Below are 13,867 nucleotides of genomic sequence, written 5' to 3' on the forward strand. Positions count from 1 at the left end.
AAACAGAAGTTTCTAAGTCTTGAGGAGATGTTTGCCGTGTCCTGGATATATTTAGCTAACCCTGCTGTTCCCCATCTTCTCAGTGACATGCTGACCTACACAAAAAAGAGAAGTGGCATCCCATAAGACATGGAAGGAAGCTGCCACAATGATATTATCCCAAAGGATAATGTAATGCAAAGTTTTCGTGCACTAGCTACCTCCTAAGTCCTCAACAGGTCACCCTCGTAGTGAAGCCCCTTGCCAGCTACTCTGATCTACCAAGTCTTCTAGTGTAAAAGGTGGACATGAGCATAACCTTGTTTGAAAGCAAGAGATGCTGGTTAGAGCATGCTAAAAGCCTGCGTGTTCCAGTTTAGAAGGGACCATGTTTGTGAGCCAGCATGCTCAACCAGATAGCAGGAACATTTACATCTCCAGCTGTCCTCCCATCCCTTTCCTGGAAACGGGCACCTCTGACTTGGGAGGCAGGTGAACAGCATGTGAATCCACTTTCAAACCACTGAAGTTTCCAGCCCTGCCTCTTCAGGCAACCCTATGCATGTCTCACTACTGCACTATGCAAGGCAGTGAACTCTGGTGCTCCCAGAGCAGCTCCGTAAGCCAATTCAGCTGTCCTTGTGGCAGGGACCCAACCTCCAGGAATGGAGCAGGGAAGGAAACTGGAAGGTGATAATTGTATCAGCTGCTCAAATTTAATAGGCCCGTATTTGTAAACCAATATTTGCTGTAGCTTAATCCTCTTTGGATTATGTGGAATTTTTTTTTCTTCAAGGAGAATTAAACTGTAGCAAACTAAAGCTGTGGCATGATACTAGGGCACAAAAAATCACTGAAACGGAGATAGTGTTGCTACAACCATGAAGGTCCATCATTATTAGAGTTAATTCTACCTACAAACATTGCTTTGCCCACACAACAGCTGTGGCAGCTTAAGATGTGACCCTCCCACGCTGAAGACAGAGATGACTGAGGTGGTAAAGCAGCATGACAGCTTCCTGCTCTGCAGCTCACTGGCTTACTGCAAACCATCTTCAGCAGCAGCAGCCGTTCAAGCCAAACCAGCTGACTCGGGAGTGACGCAGGGTGGGAACACTACAGGATCCATTCCAGCACTCATCAGATGGGCGGTAGCAGCCAGCTGAGGGCAGAGAGTAGCTGAACTGCTCCAGACAGAGCTGAAGCAAATAAAATTTAAAAAAAAATAAAATAATCTTTCCATGAAGTTATTTCCTGTGCTGTTTGAAGGCAGTACAGTCTCAGCTGCTTGTTACTGCCTTTCAGCCAACGGGCACCAGGCTTCCATTTCTGCTTACCAGGTGGTGTTCCCTGATCCCCTGTGGGTTTACTTTTAAGGACAAGGATTAGTTTTAGCAATGCTGAAACAAGGATTTCCGTTAACCCCAGTGATTTTTTTCCTACGCTGGATTACAGAGATCCCATATAAATCAGCTTTCTGGCAAAATTGTAGGGTGAGGAAGCACAAAGATCTTCAACTATTGCAGCTGGATCTAAGAAAGAATGTCTACAGCCTTACTGGCTGGGGTCACTACGGATATTCAGCCTGGAATACGTGATGTATGGAGAAAGTGTTAACTTTGCAGAGCATCAGGTGTTTCATTATTTATCGTTCCCCAGGCACACGTATATTGATTTCAGCAACACCTCTTTGAAGGAGTATCAGCTGCACAAAAGATTTGCTGGTGACCAAATGAAGGCTGGTCACAGTTACTATAATAGAAAGCCACGTATAGGACTGCTTTCCTTATAAACGCAGTGAAATGTAGTTAAGAGTGATATTCCCTTTTACTGGTAGCCATCCCTTCCCTCTTGATCACAAACTGATTTGCAGAACTCATTTTGCTGTGTGACTGATAGACGCTTTGCCTTCACTGATGAAGAACAATTTTGTTGCCAGAATCTGATTGGAAATAACGCACCCAAGTCTGCCTTCAAAGGTAGGAAAGACTTTGATGCTGGTTTGAGAGCTGTGAGGCTACGCGATGAATAGTAGTAGTGGGGTTTTTTTCCTTTCATTCCAGATGTACTGTGATGCCTTCACTCCATCCATGGAGCGGGTGTCGCTGCCTCCTTCTGTGGGCAATTATTTCAGAATTTGTAACTCAGATGTAACCATTGAAGTAGAATTACCGAGATCAATATTTTCACATTAACTTTATTTCTAGTTCACTTCTCTCATATGCTATCATCCAGGCCTAATCTTCTGTCCTGATGTCGTGCTTCCATTTTACAGATCTTCATTAATCTCTTTGCTGTCAATCCCGCTCTCTTGCTACTCGACGCCTTCCCAGCTGCAAACCCGAGTGTCACGTCACTTGTCAAGTTGGCTGCTCCTAGCTGCCTCGCAGAGAGCGGTTAGGTTCACCAAAAGCCTCCTCCTGACTAACCTGAAGGAAAGTAGCGGCGGCGTGCGTGTTCTCCACCGCAGCATCACACTGAATCCCAACCCAGCTCAAATATGTTTGGATCTGCCTGGAAAATATGAATGTGTTTTTTCTGTCCACATTATATTAATCCCACTATCCCCCTGCAGGATGAAGATGCTTCTAGTTTATACATAATACATAACTGATCCTTTTTAATGAACAAAGTTTCTGTAAAATTGAAATAAAATAAAATATGAAAATAAATATTAGTGGAATTAAATGAGATTCTGCTGGATAGGTGTTCATTCAGATTTTGACATCCTATCTAATATATATATATGTATATATAAAAAATAAGCTTGGCCACAGATTTTATTACTGTAGCAAAAGGATTTATCCAAAAGTAAAAGACACTATTTTTGATTGCTGTTCACTTCCTCATGTGGTCTTCAATATATATGATAATTAAAATATTATAAAGTTCCCTTTAAAGCAGACGGCAGGCTTCTTTCTTTTGCTGTCTGTTGTTCCGACAAGCTGATGTGGATTTGAAGCAATCCCTTTAAGATGGCAAAGGGTTCACCCTTTTGGGCCAGAAACAAGCACACAAGAACTTTCCACTACATGGGGTTCATTTCACACAAAGCTGTCTTTTGCCATCTGCTTGCCACCGCTGAATCCAGAGCTTAGCGGGCTCTCTAAAACTTGGAGTTGAGCTCCAGAAAGCTTGATAAAATATAATCCCAGGTCAGATTTAATATTCACTTGATATAATACCTCCCTTGACTACTGTTTTGAATTTTCACACAAAATGTATAAAATTACCCAGATTATCAACTTTTCTCACATGGCAGGAGATCACAACCTGCAATCAGATCCAGGTGACAAATTCTGTGTGTGTAGAAGAATGAAAGAAAAAAAGACATGGAAGCCAGAAACAAAACAGGACTAAATCTTGTCATTTGAAGTGTTTATCTATCTGAACTGCAGATGATACCGAAAGTATGCAATGACCACAGATAATCTTCATCCAGGTGCATCCTCTTAAATCAGGAATGCAAGTGCGGCATTAGAGAAGTTATTCCATACCTACAGGTATCTTAGCATTTCCTATCCTTCCAAAATCCCTCTCTATATAAACTTTGAAGCTTTGAAAAGCAAGAGTTGGCTGAGAGCAAGCAAAACAAAACTATTACAACCGTATCTGAAGACATAAGAAGTCATCAAGCAGAGCGCTGCTGTAAATTAGCTCTTCCCAGATTTCCCTTCAGGGATGTCAGTTAGCTGACATTAACGTTGGCTAAGGCAGAGCGCAGCACCACTGGTGCCAGCAAGCCAAAATACAGTAGTTGGGAGTTAAAAGTCAACACAACTGCAAACAAGATGCAAACAGCAAGAATGATTGCAACGGCATGCTGTGGGACGGGATGCGTTTTTTGCCACTTGCCATCTTTAAATCAAGGTTAGACGGCTAACAGACATGTTCTATTTCAGCCACAAGTGACAGGGATTTAGGCAGGAATTACTGAGTAAAATGAAGTCAGGCTACATGATTAGAGTGTTTCTTTCTGGCTTTCACATCTATGAAAATCCAGTTTCCCAGGGCAGCTGCCCTCATCGCAGAAGAGCAGCCCACACAGCGTGCTTGAGATCTGGAAACCGGCTGCTATCACTTCATCAGTTGAAATCCCTGCTGAGGACTCAAGCTTGTGTCACTGAGAGGAGAGAGGGTCGGCAAATAAAGCTGTATCTTAATATGCTAAGCCACTATGCCAGCTGATTCCCTTGCTGTTTTGAGCTAAGTAATTATTTAAAATAGCTATAAATCGGAAAAGGACTTTGCTTTTAAAAGCAAAATATACTGTAATCCATGTGTGAATTAAGGCCCCTGGCTATTTTCTCTCTCACTCGCACACTCGCACTAAAAGCAACTAATTCACCAGCAGTTTTTGAGCCTTTGCACTCCTTTTCCAGATGATAATTTCATAAGGAGTTTGGATGCCTGAGTCTTGGCTGCTGTGCTCCAGCTGACACTACCACAATTACAACCCTAAAAAGTTCGCCTGTTTTCCTAAAGAACCTATTAAGACAAGGCTATAAATACAACAGAGCAAAGCAGTCCTCCTTGTCCCAGTACGCAAGCGCCCTGACTTGCTGGTTTCCAGGGCACACGGTATTATTCAGCACTGGGCGTTTCTCTGGGGAGGTGAGAGCTTGGAGGCGCGTCTGGAGGGGGTGAAAACTTCCAGAAGCCATAGGGGAGCAGATGTTTGTGTTACCTCCTGTAGCACGTTTGTTTTTGTTAGCAGCTGACAATAAACTGCTGCTGGCTAATTCTGCCTATTTCGGTTCAGTAAGCGGTAGTGGAGCACCTAGCAGCTTTTGGCGAGGCACCCATTTTTACTGTGTGCGAAAACACATTTGCGCAAATCCTGATTAACGGATCCTATTCGCTTGAAAGTAAGCCAAGAATGAGTGCTGGAGACTGAAGTTGATTACCTATTTTAATTTAAGACGTACAAACTGCATCTAAAAGCAGTTCTGCCAGCTTCCTCCAGCCACTCCACGTCTGTAGGGGGAAATCTTATTTTTATGGTACTCTCACTGAATTACCCAAGGTCCTCACCCTTTTTGACAGTTTATCTTTTCAGAATCCTTATGGAGCTGAGAAGGTTCATTATCACCATTCCACAGAGGAATGCACACGGATATTAAATTACATGTCCACAAGGCACATGTGCATCCTGCAACGGACAGGGAGCCCAGAAGTAACGCTGACCCTGCTCTTCAGCTGGAGATGTCATAGCACCACCCTCAGGGTCCCAAGCCTGAAATAAGAGACCCAACGGGTGGGTTATATGCCGGAAAAGCCCCAGCTATCTCCCCATTGCTGTTTCTAGAGCCAAACTAGTGTCTTTGCACAGTGAATGCACTGGGGTGAAGATCTCTGTGCTGCGCATGAGCTTGCTGTGCCCGTAGTCACGCAGGGAGTCAGCAACGCAACCTGCACCTCCTGCATCCCAAGGTGGGGCCTTGGGGCTTGTTTGTCCCTGCTTGCTTTTCCCGGCCTGCTCGAGCTCTATTTGACCACTGACTTTTTCTTTCCTGGTATGCTTAAGAATAAAATAACACAGGATCTCACCAATTTCAGATATGTATCTTCTGCTCTTGTAGCTGGAGGGTCAACTATCAGATGCTTGACATGACAGCAGCACTGCAGTTGTTTTAAAGTTTCGAGCATGGAGATTGCACTATTACCCAAAGCAGATTGTTTCCCCATGTAGGACTGTCAATGAAATCTCTTTTTTAATGTCTTTTCATTGGTCCTAGTCATATTCCTGAATATTCACCTCCTTGACCATGTTACCTTTAACTGTTCATGGGTTGCAATGCCTTCATGTGTCACTCAGCAGTAGATACAGAAATCGGTGTTTGTATTTTGAATGAACTCAGCCAAAAAGGATGTGAAGGAGAAGCTTCTCAAGCCTTTAAGTAAGGCTTTCAAATAAACTTCTGTAATATATTTAGAGGAAAAAGGAAGACTACCAGGCATCTGTAAAAGGAAAGCAGCACTTCTAAACCCATACGCATACATGCCCTAGAATGTGGCTACAGGAACAAGAAAATATCATAGGAAGACTAAATTCATACAGCTAATTTTAGGCAAGAACTGTCTGTAGGCCTAGCTCGCTATTTCAATTGCCCTTGCCATGTGTTCGTGCCTGACTTGACCACATTGCTCCTGAATTCCAGCATCAAAGGCTTTATGGCTGCTGCTTTCAAAATAACACGAAATGCATCCCTTTGCTGAACTGAGCTGAACAAGGCCATCAGGCAAATGAAACCCGATTCCTAAATCCGCTCGTCAGAGTATGCGTCTTGGGGCCAGCACAGCTGGGGATGGACCCTCCCAATGCTGGGATCCTCCCGGCTTCGGTCAAATGCTAAAACTGGGTGCCAGCACTTTGAGGATTAGAAGAGTGCAGCTGGTTTTAAATAAATTTTTCCTAAGAAGAGTTACTTGCCTTTTTTAGTACACCAAGGAAAATAATTACTACTATGCTTTTCACACTTTGCCATTCCGAAAGATACAACACTCTTAAAAGGAATTGTAAAGCGTTTATGTGTAGAAATGGATGAGCAATGGATTGCAGTCTGCTGGAAGCAGACCTCAGGTGCAGGGAGGTGTAACTGCATGGAAGAGGAAGAACACGTTTACACCAGCAATCCCGGTGTTGCTCACGTCTAGCAGAAACAAACCGGTACTGAGAAATATCCTAGTGAATTCAAATGCCATCTGTTCCTGTGCAGCAAAGTACTTAATTGACTGAAAATTCAGAATACAGAGAAACAGGCGCTCTGCTGACTTTGGGCTGCGCCCAGGGTATCCTTTTCCCTTCACACGAACCAGAGAAAGACCATTTATGCAGCTGGCCTCAGGGTTAGTCCCCAGGAGGGGACCTTCCTCAGGGGTGCCACAGCCACCCTGGGGCCCTCACTCTCCACGGGAAGAGCTGCTGCTGGGACAACACACATGGGCTCCCTGCTGCCGCACAGGAACAGGGACACCGGACTCCACACTGTGCCCGCCTTGCGCGGGACCTCGCTCTGCCTTTCAGCTTCCCAGTCCTGACCACCACGTCCCTGCCTCTGCCCACCACATCCCTACATCTGCCCACCACCTCTCGAATGAAAACCTGCAAGACTCTCAGACCACCACACAAACCCAAATAGTTACGTAGGGCAAAATCGTAGAATCATAGAATGGTTCGGGTTGGAAGGGACCTTAAAGACCATCTAGTTCCAGCCCCCTGCCATGGGCAGGGACACCTCCCACTAGACCAGGCTGCTCAAAGCCCCATCCAGCCTGGCCTGGAACACTTCCAAGGATGGGGCAGCCACAGCTTCTCTGGGCAACCTGTTCCAGTGCCTCACCACCCTCAGGCGTTTTCCCCTCAGTAAAATCTGGATGTTTTATCTCTGGCTCCATCTTCAGTTTATCGCTGCATGGTGGGGAGGAAAGGAGAGGGAAGGGGAGGAGACCATCGGGCAGCAGGACTCGCTGGGGGCTTTAGGTATTTTTCTAGGTCTGGGAGCAGTTCGCAACTTCCTCGCTGATGCTAAAGAAAACAACATGCATGAAAGTGCTCCTGCGAGGCTCCATATAGGGTCTCTCTCAGGCTCAAATCTCAGTTTACACCCATAGAAAAAACCATATTGCCAGCATGAGCTCATGACACAGTGATCTCTCTCTGAACACTCGTTTTGGCTTACGCGCTTGGAACAGCCTGATATTTCCTCTGTAGCTCAGTCGTGCGATATTTCACCTCGCTCTTCATCAAGAACCAGGAGGGGTCTGTATTGCAATGGAATGAAAAAAATAACATCAGTTTTAATTTAACGTGCATTTCTTTTATGAGAGGGCCTTTTTAAATGACAGCCGCAATTTTTATTTTCATACACAAAGAAATTCTCTGTAAGGGGAAGAGTTCAGGTCTGCATTTTCTCTTTTCCTTTTCTCCCTCTGCCACGAAAGAGCTGCTCTCCGTTGTTGACGCAGGCTGTCAGGATTTCATTGCACTAAACAGATTGTTGGCAGACAGCGGGAAGGTGAAATGAATTAATCTACACTGAAATAACAGTTTGTGCTTTAAAAAGTGGCATTCGTTTGCAAGTCCTAAAGCTCTCTACAGATGTGAATGAATGAATGAATGAATCTTTATAGCGATCCTTCGTTGGAGGGGTAAGCAGAGCGTGCACGGTTCATTCCTGAGCACAGAAGGCACCTGACTTGTCCGAGGTCAGACTGAATGCATCTGATCCAAAATCTACTGAACTCAATAAAAGGATTTCCTGCAACTTCAAGGCATTCTGAGTGGAGACCTAAACTAGTGACAGAAACAGAAAATAATTCATGACTCTCAAATCTCTCTCCTAATTGCTATTTTAGGCTACTTTCCTTCCTCCTGTTTTAGAGCAGACTTAAACCAGAACATCAGCCAAACCATGATAATTTATTATAAGACAATGTGATACAAGAGAACTTGTGTTAAAGCTTTCCAGCAAAAATTCATATTGCAAGGATAAATAATAGTACTTTGTGGCCAAGATAATCTTTAAAGGAAATTAGAATGAGTTGAAATACCCCCATGGGCTTCTTTGCTTGAGCACTAAAGCACTTATCTGAAATGCTTTATTTACTGCAACAATTTCATGCCATTATTGCCTAGATTAATTGCCTGACAAAGCTACAACAGAAGTACCAACTAGAAGTGATAACTCATAGTGTGAACCGGTGAAATGAAAAAGCTGGGGCACTCAGAATTGCACACTGTTAGGCTGCTAAATGGGTGCAAGTCTGTTGCAATGAGCAATTAAATCTTCTTGTTAATTTAAAATACATCTCTTTAGTTGCATAAATAACAGCCATGTAGTCATAACCGTAGGATCCATTTGGAATTATAGACAGCTCTCAATTTTTGTGGAAGTAAATTATGGTGGCTGGGAATTAGTCATACTACAGGTATGGAAGACACCCAGGTTTCTCTGAAAAAAAAAAAAAGCTTATTTACTTGCACATAATACCACCAACAAACAGCTCTAGTGCTTCCACACCTGAGCTGAGCAATGGGGATTTGTCAGCAAAGGCTTGGGACTTCTGCACTCCGCAGTCAACAGCGTCACCAGCATTTTTCTCCTACCAGTTGTCCATAGTATCTTCTCACACTGTAATTTACATAGGCTTTATATTAGCTATGTTTTATTTTCTCTGAGTGGCCACTTCTTACTCCGCTTCACTGAATACTTAAACTGATCAGTTACAGTAACAGAGGATTCCCCCAGTTGCCAGCTAACAATGGTCTTGCAAGAGAAAATAGCGTGACATTAGCTTCATCCTCTTTCTCTCCTTGCCTAAGCTCCAAACCACTTATTCTCTCCACCCGAGATGTTCTGACCAAGAGGAGAAAGTGAGTTTCCAAGTCAAAGATCTTGAACAAAAAATGGCTCTCCAGCTACCCCTTCTTTCTCTCACATTAGCAGCCTTCCAGGCTGAGGGCCAGCACTAACTGGTGGCTGGGCCAGGAAAGGACAAGCTCCTTCGGATTGCTGGAAGTTCTCAGGCCAAAACTAACATGTTCAAATCAAGGCAAGAGGTAGCCAAAGCAGGCTGTGCAGCGCAGGCACTACACCCTCACCGGGGGATAAAACCAGCTCATAATCTCCATGGGTATCGGTTTCTGATCAGATGGAAGATGCATCTTCATAAGGAACTTTTGAACAAACCTGCTGTTGGGAGGAAAAGGCCCGGATGAAGTGACAAGATCCATCTCCAGAAGGATTCATCAGAATCTCCTTGCCAGGCAACAAGCAGAAACAACAACAACAACAAAAAAGAAAAAAGAAAAGTTGTCCTGGCTACTAATGCTGTCCTAAGCATTTAGAAATCCATCCAGAATGAGACTGGAAATCCAACCAGGCCTTTGGATCATAGACTTGGAACAACCTAAGACAGACATGCTCAAAGGGCAAGATACTCTCTTTGCTTTCTCCTCAGGTTACAACCCCCATCCAGACAACATCACCTCAGCCCCCTCCAGATCCGGTTGAAGACATTTTGTTCCCATCTGTGCTTCTTTCTCAGCTAACCTCTGTGTAATGCTGCTGTTGATGGATTATACAAGAGAGAGATACAAGATAAAGTACGTATCGTTAATGTAATAAAGACCCTCCCATCCCTATCTCTTTCCAGGAACCCCAGTATAGTAAGCAACAAATGAAGATTACTCCCCCCAAGGTAGAGAAGAACAATCCTTATACATTCTCTACAGGGATTGTTTTAGTTCATTCATGAATTATCATAACATTTAAAAACATATGTAAAAAGTATTGGGTGAAACACTGGCCTGCCTAAAGTCAATGGCAAATCTCCCATTTACTCTAATGGGACAGGATTTCATCCACTAAGTTCCAAAATAAACCTTTTTTGCCTACATTTCCTTGGATATGCATAGCACATACTAGTCAGATGCTCTGGGCTTGCTCAACAGCTAAAGAAAGGTAAGCCTTTCCCCCAAAACACTGTCTTCTCTCCCCACTAGAAAATAGACTTGGAATAGTTTCTTCAGAAAATAATACCAGATTGTCAGGGTTTGTACTGCCTAATCTGGGTTTGGCATAACCAAGTGAACTCGCTGGCTGCTATCCCTGCCGTTAATAGTGTGTAGCAGCACAGTTTGGGACCTGTCCTTTGGTTTTCCACTAGTAACGCGTCTCCGTGTCCAATTTCAAACACAGTCAGCCATGAAATAAGGAATAAACTGTAGAGTGGAAAGGTTAAAGAAAGAGAAACGTATCGAAATTCCCCTCAATGAGTAGAAGGGCAATTACCCGAGCATCAGGGAGAGTAAGTTGGGGCAGGGAAAATCGTTCAGAGAGGATGGCTGGCCACCACGGCAGGGATTGTGACCGACCTCTCCCCACTCCCAGCTGCCCCTCCACAGGGGTCACTGCCCTGCAGCTGCAGGACAAGACCCAGGCCAGCATTTCATCTGCTCCAGTTCACACTCCCATGAGTTAACCTTAACCACCTGAATTTGTACTGAAAAACCAGGTGGTGAATTGCAATGGGCTGGAGTGTTGGTGGATCCTGACAGCAGCTGCCCCCGGCCAGGGCACTGCAGCCAAGCAGGGACAGGGGTGACAAACCAGGGACTGCAGCCTTTTCTGACTGCACCCAGATCACGGGCAGCAACGTGGGATATCCAAGGACATCAAACTGTTGCAGATAACGGGTGAGCAACTCCCCAGGAGGGGGAGATCACTGGGAAAATAATTATTTTGGGGGAAGGAGAAAGAGCGTTAAGCTTCTCTCCTGGGAGACTTTCATTTCCTACTGGGAGACTTTGATTTCCTACTAAATTACTCCTCTCTGAACTCGTGCCTGGCTTTCCCCCTGCTCATCAATTCAGGCATTAAAAAGCCTCACCAGAGCTCTGGGAGATGCAATTCCCTCTTCAAAACCTAGATCTAAGGCAGCCATTTGATGCAGGGAGTTTTTGTATGCCTAAATTCAGGAGCCACTTCATGTTATTTGACCTCTCTGTTAGAAAGACAAAACACTCGGGCTAATATCTCAGCCTGGGGATTTCTCCCCTCTTTGAAGAAACGCAGAGAAAAGGCGAGGGCACAAAAATGAGAAAATGGTTCAAACTGGAGTTTTAAACAGGTGTTTAGACGGAAGAAATATTGATCCCTCGGTTCATCGCTTTCTGGGCTGGGGAAGGACATGAAAGAAAGAAGCAGTACATTAATGCTGTTACAACATTTTAGAAGGAATGAAAACATCCCATCCCAGCATGCCTAGCTTACCCTCCCTGCCTGCCTCACCTCAATTAATATTAACTGATTGTAACCGAATATACTTTGAAAAATGAAACTACTCCGTATGGCAGAAATCAACTCCCCTGTTATGACTAGTACAGCTTCAAGGCACAAATACGACTGCAGAATTTGCTGCAAAGGGCTTATGACCAAAAGTACTGGCAGAGAAAAGACATTTTAGAAAATGCGGCCATGAGGACAGTGTAACTTTTTAATTTCTCCACAAGTGCACATCGGGTGGATTTATTGACCTTTAGGCTATGAGGCAAGACTTATCTGTTGGCTTAAAACTTTACAAAAGGGAAAAAAGCAAAAATGAAGGCCAAACAGAGGAAGCTCTATAGCACGAAATTTGGAAGGCTCAATCCTATGGTCCTAGTTCTGTGGTGGGTTTATAGGTCACAAAGAGCACATGAAAAATCTCACTTCAGCATTATTTCTCAACACTCATTCTCCTGTGCACTCTTTTTTTTTGTTTTGTTTTGTTTTACTTCCTTCTGCTTAAGGAGCAAAACCCCAGAACAGATGTGGAAATTGTAGGGATAGATGGGAAGTGAGTCAGGCAACCAGCCGAGACAGATATTTAAGTGACAATAATGCTACTTCTTAACCACTACTTGCTCTTTTTACCTATCACCCTCTTGGGCCAGGTACCTCCAATATCCTGTTCCCAGCCCACAGGTCAGCTGGGCTCTCCCTGAGACACTACGTGGCAGAGTTAGGCTCACAGTGGGAGAAAACAGCAAACACAGTTTGTGTGCAGCACAACTTACGTGAAAACACATTAAACTTGGTGTGTGGGTGAGCAAGACTGGCTCAAAGAAAAGGAACGAAACAAAGAAAAAAAAAAAAGAACAACAGGAGGCCAAGAGAGCAAATCATCTTCCAAAAATGTATCAGACCATTGAAGTAGTGTGTTATTTTTTCATTTAAAATGTGATATTTAAGAATAATAAGAAAGAAACTCATCATATTAACAGAGGCAACTAATGGAAAACAAATGCATGGCTTCAATGAGCCAGATATAGAGAAAATGCCAATGAAGAGGTTCTGGCAAGGCAAAGAAGACTTCAGAGGAGAGCATATACAAGCAACATTTCCTGTCCTCCTCCCATTATGGAATGTAGCAGCAAGGACCACCACACACACACTGCAACTCACAGCGTTGCTGTCCTGGTGCTTCATTTAGAATGAGAAAAAAAGAATGTGGAATAGGACCCACAAACGCTGCTTCCCAAAATGTATTTCCTCAGGAATGTGCATTTGCTTTATTTTTCTAGCTCAACGTCCATCATGCAAAGTAATTGGTTACGTTGTGGAGCATGCTAGGTTTGGCATAAAGATCTCACATTTTTAATGAAAAGGGAGATTGGGCTGGGCTTTTTGAGCAGAAGCTGTGCTATTACAGACATCAGCCATGGCCAGTTTTATCTTGGGGTTTCACTGGAGCCAGAACTGACCTTGGGAGAATTCAAAGGATTTCAATCCTGGAGTCCAGAAGATACGCTGCTCCAGAAGAAGTGGTGCCCATCAGTGGCACTTTGGAATTTGGTGGCCACAAACTGCCACTCCCAGGTGCCCAGTGGAGCCCAAGTTTGGCAGCACAGGCCAAAGCAGTGTTTCATTTGGCCCACTATCCCTTTCCCAGAGGGGAGAGTGAACGGATGATGAGGCAGCAAACAGCTGGGCACATTTTCAAAGAGCTGACACTACACTGCATTGCCAAAGCTGCTGTTGCTGCCACTTGCCCCTAGGAAAGGGAGACAAAAGGTGGGACATGTATGGAGTAACACAGGTGGATTCCACCTCTGTACCTGTGAGGAAAGCTCCAAACTGGAAGATGGCCCCCAGAGCTGACAGGGTTAGACCACCCTCAGCCCTGTGGGAAAAAAAAATAAAAAAATCTTTGAACAGCAAAAATATTTCAACACTGGCATCTTGGACCAGCAGCCTAGGTGCAAAACCATCCTTGTAAGCACCAGAGATAATGCAATTTGTAAGGAACAAGCTTTGCAACTAACTATAGTGATACGGTCCTACAGTCATAGCTACAGGAGCAGGATCCGGCGGTGCTGTGCTTAGTTACTGCTCAGGCTGTA

The sequence above is a fragment of the Larus michahellis genome, chromosome 5 (genome assembly GCF_964199755.1).
Source record: "Larus michahellis chromosome 5, bLarMic1.1, whole genome shotgun sequence".
Taxonomy (NCBI): Eukaryota; Metazoa; Chordata; class Aves; order Charadriiformes; family Laridae; genus Larus; species Larus michahellis.